Genomic DNA, 12,785 nt, shown 5'->3' on the forward strand with positions numbered 1-12,785 from the left:
ACATAATGGTTTACAATACAAATATGTTACAACAAAATAAGTTTCTTGAATGCAGTTTTTACACAATATCATACAAGCATGGACTCCAAATCTCGTCCTTATTTAAGTATGCGACAGCGGAAGCTCTTAATAATCACCTGAGAATAAACATGCTTAAAACGTCAACAAAAATGTTGGTGAGTTATAGGTTTAACCTATATATATCAAATCATAATAATAGACCACAAGATTTCATATTTCAATACACATCCCATACATAGAGATAAAAATCATTCATATGGTGAACACCTGGTAACCGACATTAACAAGATGCATATATAAGAATATCCCCATCATTCCGGGACACCCTTCGGATATGATATAAATTTCGAAGTACTAAAGCATCCGGTACTTTGGATGGGGTTTGTTAGGCCCAATAGATCTATCTTTAGAGTTCGCGTCAATTAGGGTGTCTGTTCCCTAATTCTTAGATTACCAGACTTAATAAAAAGGGGCATATTCGATTTCGATAATTCAACCATAGAATGTAGTTTCACCTACTTGTGTCTATTTTGTAAATCATTTATAAAACCTGCATGTATTCTCATCCCAAAAATATTAGATTTTAAAAGTGGGACTATAACTCACTTTCACAGATTTTTACTTCGTCGGGAAGTAAGACTTGGCCACTGGTTGATTCACGAACCTATAACAATATATACATGTATATCAAAGTATGTTCAAAATATATTTACAACACTTTTAATATATTTTGATGTTTTAAGTTTATTAAGTCAGTTGTCCTCGTTAGTAACCTACAACTAGTTGTCCATAGTTAGATGTACAGAAATAAATCGATAAATATTATCTTGAATCAATCCACGACCCAGTGTATACGTATCTCAGTATTGATCACAACTCAAACTATATATATTTTGGAATCAACCTCAACCCTGTATAGCTAACTCCAACATTCACATATAGAGTGTCTATGGTTGTTCCGAAATATATATAGATGTGTCGACATGATAGGTAGAAACATTGTATACGTGTCTATGGTATCTCAAGATTTCATAATATACAATACAAGTTGATTAAGTTATGGTTGGAATAGATTTGTTACCAATTTTCACGTAGCTAAAATGAGAAAAATTATCCAATCTTGTTTTACCCATAACTTCTTCATTTTAAATCCGTTTTGAGTGAATCAAATTGATATGGTTTCATATTGAACTCTATTTTATGAATCTAAATAGAAAAAGTATAGGTTTATAGTCAGAAAAATAAGTTACAAGTCTTTTTTGTAAAGGTAGTCATTTCAGTCGAAAGAACGACGTCTAGATGACCATTTTAGAAAACATACTTACACTTTGAGTTTAACCATAATTTTTGGATATAGTTTCATGTTCATAATAAAAATCATTTTCTCAGAATAACAACTTTTAAATCAAAGTTTATCATAGTTTTTAATTAACTAACCCAAAACAGCCCGCGGTGTTACTACTACGGCGTAAATCCGGTTTTACGGTGTTTTTCGTGTTTCCAGGTTTTAAATCATTAAGTTAGCATATCATATAGATATAGAACATGTGTTTAGTTGATTTTAAAAGTCAAGTTAGAAGGATTAACTTTTGTTTGCGAACAAGTTTAGAATTAACTAAACTATGTTCTAGTGATTACAAGTTTAAACCTTCGAATAAGATAGCTTTATATGTATGAATCGAATGATGTTATGAACATCATTACTACCTTAAGTTCCTTGGATAAACCTACTGGAAAAGAGAAAAATGGATCTAGCTTCAATGGATCCTTGGATGGCTCGAAGTTCTTGAAGCAGAATCATGACACGAAAACAAGTTCAAGTAAGATCATCACTTGAAATAAGATTGTTATAGTTACAGAAATTGAACCAAAGTTTGAATATGATTATTACCTTATATTAGAATGATAACCTACTGTAAGAAACAAGGATTTCTTGAGGTTGGATGATCACCTTACAAGATTGGAAGTGAGCTAGCAAACTTGAAAGTATTCTTGATTTTATGAAACTAGAACTTTTGGAATTTATGAAGAACACTTAGAACTTGAAGATAGAACTTGAGAGAGATTAATTAGATGAAGAAAATTGAAGAATGAAAGTGTTTGTAGGTGTTTTTGGTCGTTGGTGTATGGATTAGATATAAAGGATATGTAATTTTGTTTTCATGTAAATAAGTCATGAATGATTACTCATATTTTTGTAATTTTATGAGATATTTCATGCTAGTTGCCAAATGATGGTTCCCACATGTGTTAGGTGACTCACATGGGCTGCTAAGAGCTGATCATTGGAGTGTATATACCAATAGTACATACATCTAAAAGCTGTGTATTGTACGAGTACGAATACGGGTGCATACGAGTAGAATTGTTGATGAAACTGAACGAGGATGTAATTGTAAGCATTTTTGTTAAGTAGAAGTATTTTGATAATTGTATTGAAGTCTTTCAAAAGTGTATAAATACATATTAAAACACTACATGTATATACATTTTAACTGAGTCGTTAAGTCATCGTTAGTCGTTACATGTAAGTGTTGTTTTGAAACCTTTAGGTTAACGATCTTGTTAAATGTTGTTAACCCAATGTTTATAATATCAAATGAGATTTTAAATTATTATATTATCATGATATTATCATGTATGAATATCTCTTAATATGATATATATACATTAAATGTCTTTACAACGATAATCGTTACATATATGTCTCGTTTAAAAATCATAAAGTTAGTAGTCTTGTTTTTACATATGTAGTTCATTGTTAATATACTTAATGATATGTTTACTTATCATAGTATCATGTTAACTATATATATATATATCCATATATATGTCATCATATAGTTTTTACAAGTTTTAACGTTCGTGAATCACCGGTCAACTTGGGTGGTCAATTGTCTATATGAAACATATTTCAATTAATCAAGTCTTAAAAAGTTTGATTGCTTAACATGTTGGAAACATTTAATCATGTAAATATCAATCTCAATTAATATATATAAACATGGAAAAGTTCGGGTCACTACAATAACCAGCACCGACAACACCACCAGTATCAGCAACAGCAACACCAGTACCATCAGTACCACCAACATCACCAACACCACAAGCACTGTAAGCACCATCAGCATCACCACCAACAACACCAATACCACCAACACCATTCGCATCTCACGCCTCAACATCACACTCGGTACCTCAAACATCAACACCACAACCATCAAGGAATATTAGTAATAATGAGTTAAGATGTATTGACTCATTCTTCCTGAAGAATTATATATGTATACTTCATATATATATGGTTTGGAACAATACTAAATCTTTTCATACTAAGCTATTACATGTGAATCTTAACTAGTATGTCCTACTTGGTTAATTCATATCACTAATATGATATGATGTACATCCTTCATTAATGACTCAACAATCGTTAACTACAATCTCTGTATCAACTCAATGAATTCCATTTCATAATAAACCAAGTGTATTATTCAAATGCAGGTTTGATTGTATACTTTCATTTTTGATGTACTCGAAACTTTCTAGAAAACATCATTCGTGCCTTGCGAATTTCACAAGAATTCCACAAGCATCAACATCATATATCGAGGTATATCAATAACAATGAACGATGAAGTATTGATTCATAACTTCATTAAAGAAATATTCCGCGATGATTATGTAATCTCTAAAGTTTTGTAGATTATTTATTCTCGTTTCAACCGTAAATCAAATGAGTTTAATATTATATTAACTCATTAAATCAATGATTACATCTGAAGAATGTATATATGAACGTATATCTTCATGAAAATTATAATTAAAAATTCTTTTGTACAAACTGTTAATTGTGAAAATATTTTAACGAGTAGGTAATACCCGAGAAATATTTATATCTCACATTAATATGTTACATTTGATAATGCTAAAAACGAACATATATTTCATAGCATTATCCCTCAAGAAAGACAAGCTTTTAGTTGCAATTGTTCTATTTACAAGTGATATTCGTTTAAATAATAAAAGGTGAAGAAAAAAGACAGATTCGACGAATTGAAGACGCAAATGACCAAAAAGCTAAAAAGTACAAAGTACAATCCAAGTGGTTCAAATTATTGATGAGAAACGTCTAAAAATTACAAGAGTACAAGCCGTGAAACTCGAAGTACAAGATATTAAATTGTACGAAAAGCCGTTCGAAAATCCGGAACCGAGACATGAACCAACTTTCAGCGCGCGACGCAATGGACCAAAAATTACAAGTCAACTATGCACAAGAATATAATATAATATATAATTAATTATATATAATATTATATATTATAATTATACGCAGCCCATGTTTTGATTTCATCTATGAGCTGGATTCCAGACCTCCGCACTTGCGGAGGTGTAAAGCATGAAAGCTCAGCACTCGCGGAGCTCTACAGTGAAACGTGGGCCTATAAAAGTCCGCGCATTTTGATCGATTTCATCACTCTTTTTTTCAATCTCTCGCTATACGGCGGTATGAACAATGGTAGTAATGATATGGTTTATAGTCCCACATGACTATAAAATTTAGATCCCTTAAGGAAATTGGATCTTTATGAAAAATTTGATCTTTTGAAAATTAAATCTAGCTTTTACCCTAGATAAGTTTTTCGAAATAACCCTTCCCCGGTGTTGCAAAATATTTTTGTGGGTTTGGTGGGTTTCAGATTTGAAAATTTTAGCTCAAAACTTGCAGTTTTGTGTCACCCACTTGCTAACCTTGTATTGGGAAAGCAACACATCCAGTATACTTGCTCCGTATATTACCTTTCGGTAAACTACCGTCCGGTTGTAAAGGAAAGCGTTGAACAAGAAGCTGTTAAGGCAATGTCCCCTGACATGATTTTAATTATGGTCTATAACATGTCGGATGCAATTACTATCCTTGGTAGGAGCAATAGTAAAGCTCACCCTTATAATTTTTCGGTTTGGCACAAGGTTCTGTCTTCGACCATACTATGCAACCACCGTTCTTACGGTTGACACCCGATTTGGTTCAGGTGACCTAATGAATTCCAGGTGAATTCCTAGGATTTTACGTTCAATGATAATGAACGCATTAAAAATGGGTTTTTCAGAAAACAAATCGGTTTGTAATTTTGATCAAAATATTTTCTCGTTCAAGCTCGAGTTTAGATATCATCGAATTCCATGAGTTTGTAATTCTTAATCTTTAAAGTCAATCTCTAGGATTGAGTAATATCAGGCTTAAAGGCTGATTTTTGATCTTTAAGGAGATTATCCTTTTCTGGGGTTTGATTCATTAGTCTTATCAAGCTAATTTGCACGGCATCCTCCCCATTTTACGAGACAGATCCTCTCATGGTTAGGATACGACTGACCACTTGGCGACCCTATTTGATGTTGAGGTCCGTGGATTTCCTGCTGATTTTAGAGATGACTTTTCTAGATTTTTCGTCAACCTACAGCTGGTCTGGACGACAACTTCATGACCTAAATCAAGAAGCGCGTGTCTTTTTCGGAAGACTTTACTTCCTTTTAATGATGGAATTGATTCATCGTGTAGATCCATCTTTCTTTCAAATATATTACAGTAAATCGGGTAAAACTGATTAGTTTAGTCTAAAGCAAAAGCATCTTCAGTTATTTGTACAAAAATATGTAATTTATGTTCAAAATAACTTGGTAAATTTTTCCCACACTTGGCTTTTATTTTCCTTTCTTTGCCTTTTTATTGTCCTCTATTCCATTTTAAATGAATTCTAATATTTTGGTTTGTTTCTCAATTTATGTCCTTTTCGAGGTAACAATAATTTCGGTGTTAACACCTAGTTTTATCGTTCATAAATATGTATAAACATAATTTTGAATTCATTTAATTAAAAATTTTAAAAATTTTACTAGAATTGGATAGTCAGTATATAAGACTAGGGCTGTTCTTTATTATCAGATAGTACTAGATTCTAATACAACTACTGCTTTACTAGTATTTTTAATGGTAACAAAGTGTTTAAATTTAAAATTAAAAATCCGAAAGAATTTAACCCCTTCCCACACTTAAGATCTTTCAATGCCCTCATTTGCAAGAAATTAGTAATAATTTAAATTATTGAGGGTGATTAGCGTAGAAAAATGATTAAATTTTCCCAAAGTTTACAAACATATTGGCGTTTGTTTGTTGAATGATAAATGGTGCACATCATTTGTTTATTCCGTCTTGTTGTTACATCACATTTGTTTTTCGTTTTGTCGTCAAAAGTACTAGCTTTTGCTGAACTTAATGCCAGTCTTTGAAAATGCGCTGTTTTACCCTATTGTGTACAATTGACAATATACATACATATAAATATAAACATGCATGGTAATTTGAAATGGTACTTAAAATCCCACTTTCAAATCAAATATGAAATATTAGTACAAAATAATAAAATTTTTAAATAATACATTAATGTATCAGAATATCATATGTTTAAACATAAATAAAAATCATAAAAAAGATAAAAATCATAGAAATCACCAACGGAACTATATCAATCTGGATAGGGGTTCCAGTTCATGTCGTCGTCCGGGTTCCATGGTTGGTGATAGGTGTACTGGTAGGCCTGGTTAGGGTCGTAGAGAGTATATGGTGGTCTCATCTCGGGCTGGTGTGGAGGATAGTAAGCGGGTCAGGTCGGAACGTAGTGTTCCTGAGGTGACAGCCGGCTCATAATCTGTCGCTGATGATAGTCCCATCTATCATGTTGTCGTTGCCTGGAATGCTGGTAATCATTCCGAGCTTGCCACTGCTCCATCTGACTAAATCTCTCCCCGTTTGTCATATCTACCTCGTCTACACGCTGGTAGACATCAGTCATAGCCTCCCTAATGACATCCCTAATGTCATCCGCTTCATCCATTTCCTCATCTGAAACTCTTTCTACCTGAGGATGACTACCTTCATAGGGTACTGCCTGGTTGCGTCTACTCTTTAATACCTTAGCACCCTGATAGACCTTCAATCCTAAAGGCTCAACCTGTTCCCTACATTCCAAAAGTGGACCCCCTTGGTTACTATCTACACCTAAATACTCTCCAATGAGAGTAACAAAAATACCTCTTCCTGTAATCCCCCCTTCCTGTATTCCTTCCACCATCTTAGACAAATAAAAACCAACACAGTAGGGGATATTAACAAAGCTTCTTAGGTCTCGAATACACTTTAGGTAAAATAAATCATGTAAGGTCATTTTCTCCTTGTTGTGACCTCTCTGTGTAATCGAGTTAGCCAGAAATCTATGAATTATACGAAGTTCGGCTTTGTTAATATGTAAGTAGGAGTGTTTTCCTCCCAGCGTAAAAACATTATAGTTTGACATACGCCTCCAGACGGCGTTCGCGTCAAAATTCCTATCTACCCTTTCACCACGATAAATCAAATTCATACAATCGGGTTGTAGTAATTCACCGGGAGTATATATCTGTAAAGCCCTGGCCATGTCCAGATGGACATCCTGTACATCCTACGGCCAAGTATAAATCTAAGAAAACTTCTATCATCTAATCTATCTACATCTACATTTAATGCTATAGTACTCATCAGCTCGACACACCATTCCTTATATACAGGTCTACGAATGGTGAATAGACGTTCCCAATAGGTAAAAGAAGAACTGCCATACCTTTGGATCAGATGCTCCCTAACTGAGTTAGCTAGTTGGACCCTTTCCAAAGGATCCCAATCGATTACCCTTGGCACCTCTACATTTTTTGGTAGCAGTTCGAATTTGTTACTTTGATATGATGGGTAATCTCTCCAGCTTCTATCGAATCTCAGATTAGGATGCAACGTGTGTTCAGGAATCGTTGGGTATTCTACTGGTGGATGCATCGAAAATACTCTGAAGGCATCAACAAATTGTAGTAGATCATAATAAGGTACGTGTTGATCAGGCTGTTGTTGTGGTTCCTGTTGTGGTTCTTGTTTAGGTTCATATTGCATTTCAGGTTCAGGTTCTGGAGCAGGTTGCCTGGATGATGATGTTGCACCATCAGTATCTGTAAATCTCTGCAAAACACATTAAACACAAAATTTGTGCATCCAAATATGCATTAGTGTTAGCAAAATAACAAATTGAAACAATTACAATAACATGTTAAATCAAAATTAAACTTATACACATTTTCACAATTTTTACAATTCTACACTTTTTTAAATAAGCATATATGAAAATGTATACAAAGTTCATAAGCATTCAACTCAAATAACATGTTAAAACATCCATTACTAACAATTAAACAAGTCTCAAATGGCAATTATATCAAATTAATCAAGTTCATGAATTTTGGACCTAAAAAGTCCACTTTAATTCTCAAAAATCATGTTTAGGATCAAAGTTTAAATCATTTAGCTACCTAAACATGTTACACTACTTAATTTAGCAATAATTCATGAAAAAAATCGGTCATAACCTGTTTATATCAAAAAGCCTCAAATTGCTCAAGAACACAAACCCTAGATTTCTAAAAATTTTGAAGTTTTTAGCTTCAAATCATGTTAAATAGTATCAATCTAGGTTATACATGCATAAAATACTAACAATTTAACTCTAATTACACTAGAAATTAACAAAATCAAATTAGAAAAAATATAGCTCAAGAACACTAAAAATCAAATTTAAAGAGGTTTAGGGATGTAATTGTTACCTTTCTTGATAAACTTCTGAACAATTTCATGTTTAGAGCGGATTGTAGCAAGAAATTTGGTGAATTTTGGTGAAAAATGATGAAATTTGAGAGGTTTTTGGAGAGTGCTCGTGTATGTGTGTGTGTGGAGTGGTGCAGAGCACATAGTCATGTTAGACTTGAGCTATAGACACTAATTAACACCATTTCAAGTCAAAAACACTAAGAACATGAAATCTAGAGTTTTTAGAAAGTTACCCAAATGAGATGAAATTTGTATCAAGTTGTAGAGGATGAAGAGAGGATTCCAAATATGTAATTTGTTTTGTTGTAAGCTTCTGAGATCGAATTTGGATGATGGATCCTTGTTTGAAGAAATGAGAGAAAAGTGGAAGTAGTGAGAAAAAGACAAGAGAAGAATGAGAGGTGAGTGGTGGGAGGTGGTGACTAGTTGACCATGTTTGGGCATGGAACAAGATTAGTGCCTCAAGTTTGTAGTCGGGTGCGGGAATATACCAAATGAATATTTTAATTACGCTAGAGCAAATGAGAGATGTTATAATTAAACAACGTGAATATTAGAAATGCTAAATAACGGAAGATATGAATCTAGATACGGAGAGTATTATATAAAATAAAAAGACGGGCGTTAAAATAATTTAACGGAAAAATGCGGGATGTTACACCTGGTAGGCTATGCATTTCTGGGTTTTGATGGTGGCCGGTGGTGGCTTACACAGAGCATTCAGGTAACTATTTCTCTTAACCTTTGATTGCTCAGATTGTATGCTGAAATCGTTGAAATAGCTTTGATTAATTGAGCTACCGTCACTCCTTGACATGGCAGCTTAGTTTTGAGGTAGATGATTGAAGCTAAAAACGAGTGTCTTGATCCAAGATCGACACCGTAAGCTCTGATACCATGTTAAATTAAGAGAATTAAGAAAGTGTAATATTGTATTGATCAGTTTTGATGTTTACAAAATTTGAATTGATACATTTTTCATTTGCAAAGTGTAACTTTATACACGTAAATCTCTAACAGCTATTTCTTAATGAAGTAAGAATCCTTTATTACTTTTGGAACCACTTCACACAAAGGGAAAGAAGCTGTTGCAGAGGTTGACTTATATCCGTTGAATGTTGAGCCAAATGTTGTCTTGTGATCTTCTAAGTATGGAAATGATGAAGAATGCTTTCTTCTGATCCTAAAGGAAATTACCTAAAAAGGTAACTTGATTTTATTTCAGTATTCTAACAATTCAATCCCAAATTTCATCTCGTAAAGTTATCTATTTGCTTTGTCTAGCTGGTTCGACTTTGAATATGAACTACTGTACGAATTATCCAACTTTGTTTCAAAAAGTGGGGTGTCGAGATGTGAATGCTATAATTTCTTAAACTTTTTTTTAACAGCAGTATAGGATCACCCAGGGGACTTAACCACTCACGCGTTCATCTCTCGCAGTTGCATAACCCGCCCCCAACTTCTGCTCAGGAGGAAACCCAGCCCAATTCGAAGGCATGGGCGGTAAAAAACCACTCCCCACTGCCCCGCAACGCGATGTGCGGAAGGCACCTAAAATTAAACTATTGGATATACTAGAATTATTATGCAACCTCTACATTATGCAATTTTAATAAATAGATGCGTTTTGCATCAAAGTTACTTAAGAATCAAGCTTAAGAATACTGTAATCCAAGTAAATTTAACGCAAAAAAATGGAGCTAGAAAACTAATGTGAGTAACTGTATACACATAAAGTAGTAGCAGAGCTGATAAACCCTAAATTAGGTTGATTCGAACACTTCAAGATTTTAATATTAGGCTGAAATGATACACTTGGTACCTTTAAACAACGAACGGAAGTCAAAATTAGGGTTTTACAACTGTTCTTCAGTTCCCTCGTTTTGTGAACGACAAAATACAATAAGGAAATCATTCTTCAGGTGAAGTGTGAAGCCGGAAGGTTATTTTAGTAATTTTATATCACCAATTTTGCTTTTTTTTGGTAAGCGAGGAAATCCTCCTATAACGAGCACATTGGCTCCCATAGAAGGTAAAACCTCGAGTAATCAAGCCCCCCGAGCGAGACCTGGTACCGGGTGAAATGTCCCGTTCTTATTGATTAAAAACGTTCCATATTAATTGATTTCGTTGCGAGGTTTTGACCTCTATATGAGACGTTTTTCAAAGACTGTATTCATTTTAAAACAAACTATAACCTTTATTTCATCAATAAAGGTTTAAAAAGCTTTACGTAGATTATCAAATAATGATAATCTAAAATATCCTGTTTACACACGACCATTATATAATGGTTTACAATACAAATATGTTACAACAAAATAAGTTTCTTGAATGCAGTTTTTACACAATATCATACAAGCATGGACTCCAAATCTCGTCCTTATTTAAGTATGCGACAACGGAAGCTCTTAATAATCACCTGAGAATAAACATGCTTAAAACGTCAACAAAAATGTTGGTGAGTTATAGGTTTAACCTATATATATCAAATCATAATAATAGACCACAAGATTTCATATTTCAATACACATCCCATACAGAGAGATAAAAATCATTCATATGGTGAATACCTGGTAACCGACATTAACAAGATGCATATATAAGAATATCCCCATCATTCTGGGACACCCTTCAGATATGATATAAATTTCGAAGTACTAAAGCATCCGGTACTTTGGATGGGGTTTGTTAGGCCCAATAGATCTATCTTTAGGATTCGCGTCAATTAGGGTGTCTGTTCCCTAATTCTTAGATTACCAGACTTAATAAAAAGGGGCATATTCGATTTCGATAATTCAACCATAGAATGTAGTTTCACGTACTTGTGTCTATTTTGTAAATCATTTATAAAACCTGCATGTATTCTCATCCCAAAAATATTAGATTTTAAAAGTGGGACTATAACTCACTTTCACAGATTTTTACTTCGTCGGGAAGTAAGACTTGGCCACTGGTTGATTCACGAACCTATAACAATATATACATATATATCAAAGTATGTTCAAAATATATTTACAACACTTTTAATATATTTTGATGTTTTAAGTTTATTAAGTCAGCTGTCCTCGTTAGTAACCTACAACTAGTTGTCCACAGTTAGATGTACAGAAATAAATCGATAAATATTATCTTGAATCAATCCACGACCCAGTGTATACGTATCTCAGTATTGATCACAACTCAAACTATATATATTTTGGAATCAACCTCAACCCTGTATAGCTAACTCCAACATTCACATATAGAGTGTCTATGGTTGTTCCGAAATATATATAGATGTGTCGACATGATAGGTCGAAACATTGTATACGTGTCTATGGTATCTCAAGATTACATAATATACAATACAAGTTGATTAAGTTATGGTTGGAATAGATTTGTTACCAATTTTCACATAGCTAAAATGAGAAAAATTATGCAATCTTGTTTTACCCATAACTTCTTCATTTTAAATCCATTTTGAGTGAATCAAATTGCTATAGTTTCATATTGAACTATATTTTATGAATATAAACAGAAAAAGTATAGGTTTATAGTCGGAAAAATAAGTTACAAGTCGTTTTTGTAAAGGTAGTCATTTCAGTCGAAAGAACGACGTCTAGATGACCATTTTAGAAAACATACTTCCACTTTGAGTTTAACCATAATTTTTGGATATAGTTTCATGTTCATAATAAAAATCATTTTCTCAGAATAACAACTTTTAAATCAAAGTTTATCATAGTTTTTAATTAACTAACCCAAAACAGCCCGCGGTGTTACTACGACGGCGTAAATCCGGTTTTACGGTGTTTTTCGTGTTTCCAGGTTTTAAATCATTAAGTTAGCATATAATATAGATATAGAACATGTGTTTAGTTGATTTTAAAAGTCAAGTTAGAAGGATTAACTTTTGTTTGCGAACAAGTTTAGAATTAACTAAACTATGTTCTAGTGATTACAAGTTTAAACCTTCGAATAAGATAGCTTTATATGTATGAATCGAATGATGTTATGAACATCATTACTACCTTAAGTTCCTTGGATAAACCTACTGGAAAAGAGAAAAATGGACCTAGCTTCAACGGATCCT

This window comes from Rutidosis leptorrhynchoides, chromosome 7 (assembly GCF_046630445.1).
Source record: "Rutidosis leptorrhynchoides isolate AG116_Rl617_1_P2 chromosome 7, CSIRO_AGI_Rlap_v1, whole genome shotgun sequence".
Lineage (NCBI taxonomy): Eukaryota > Viridiplantae > Streptophyta > Magnoliopsida > Asterales > Asteraceae > Rutidosis > Rutidosis leptorrhynchoides.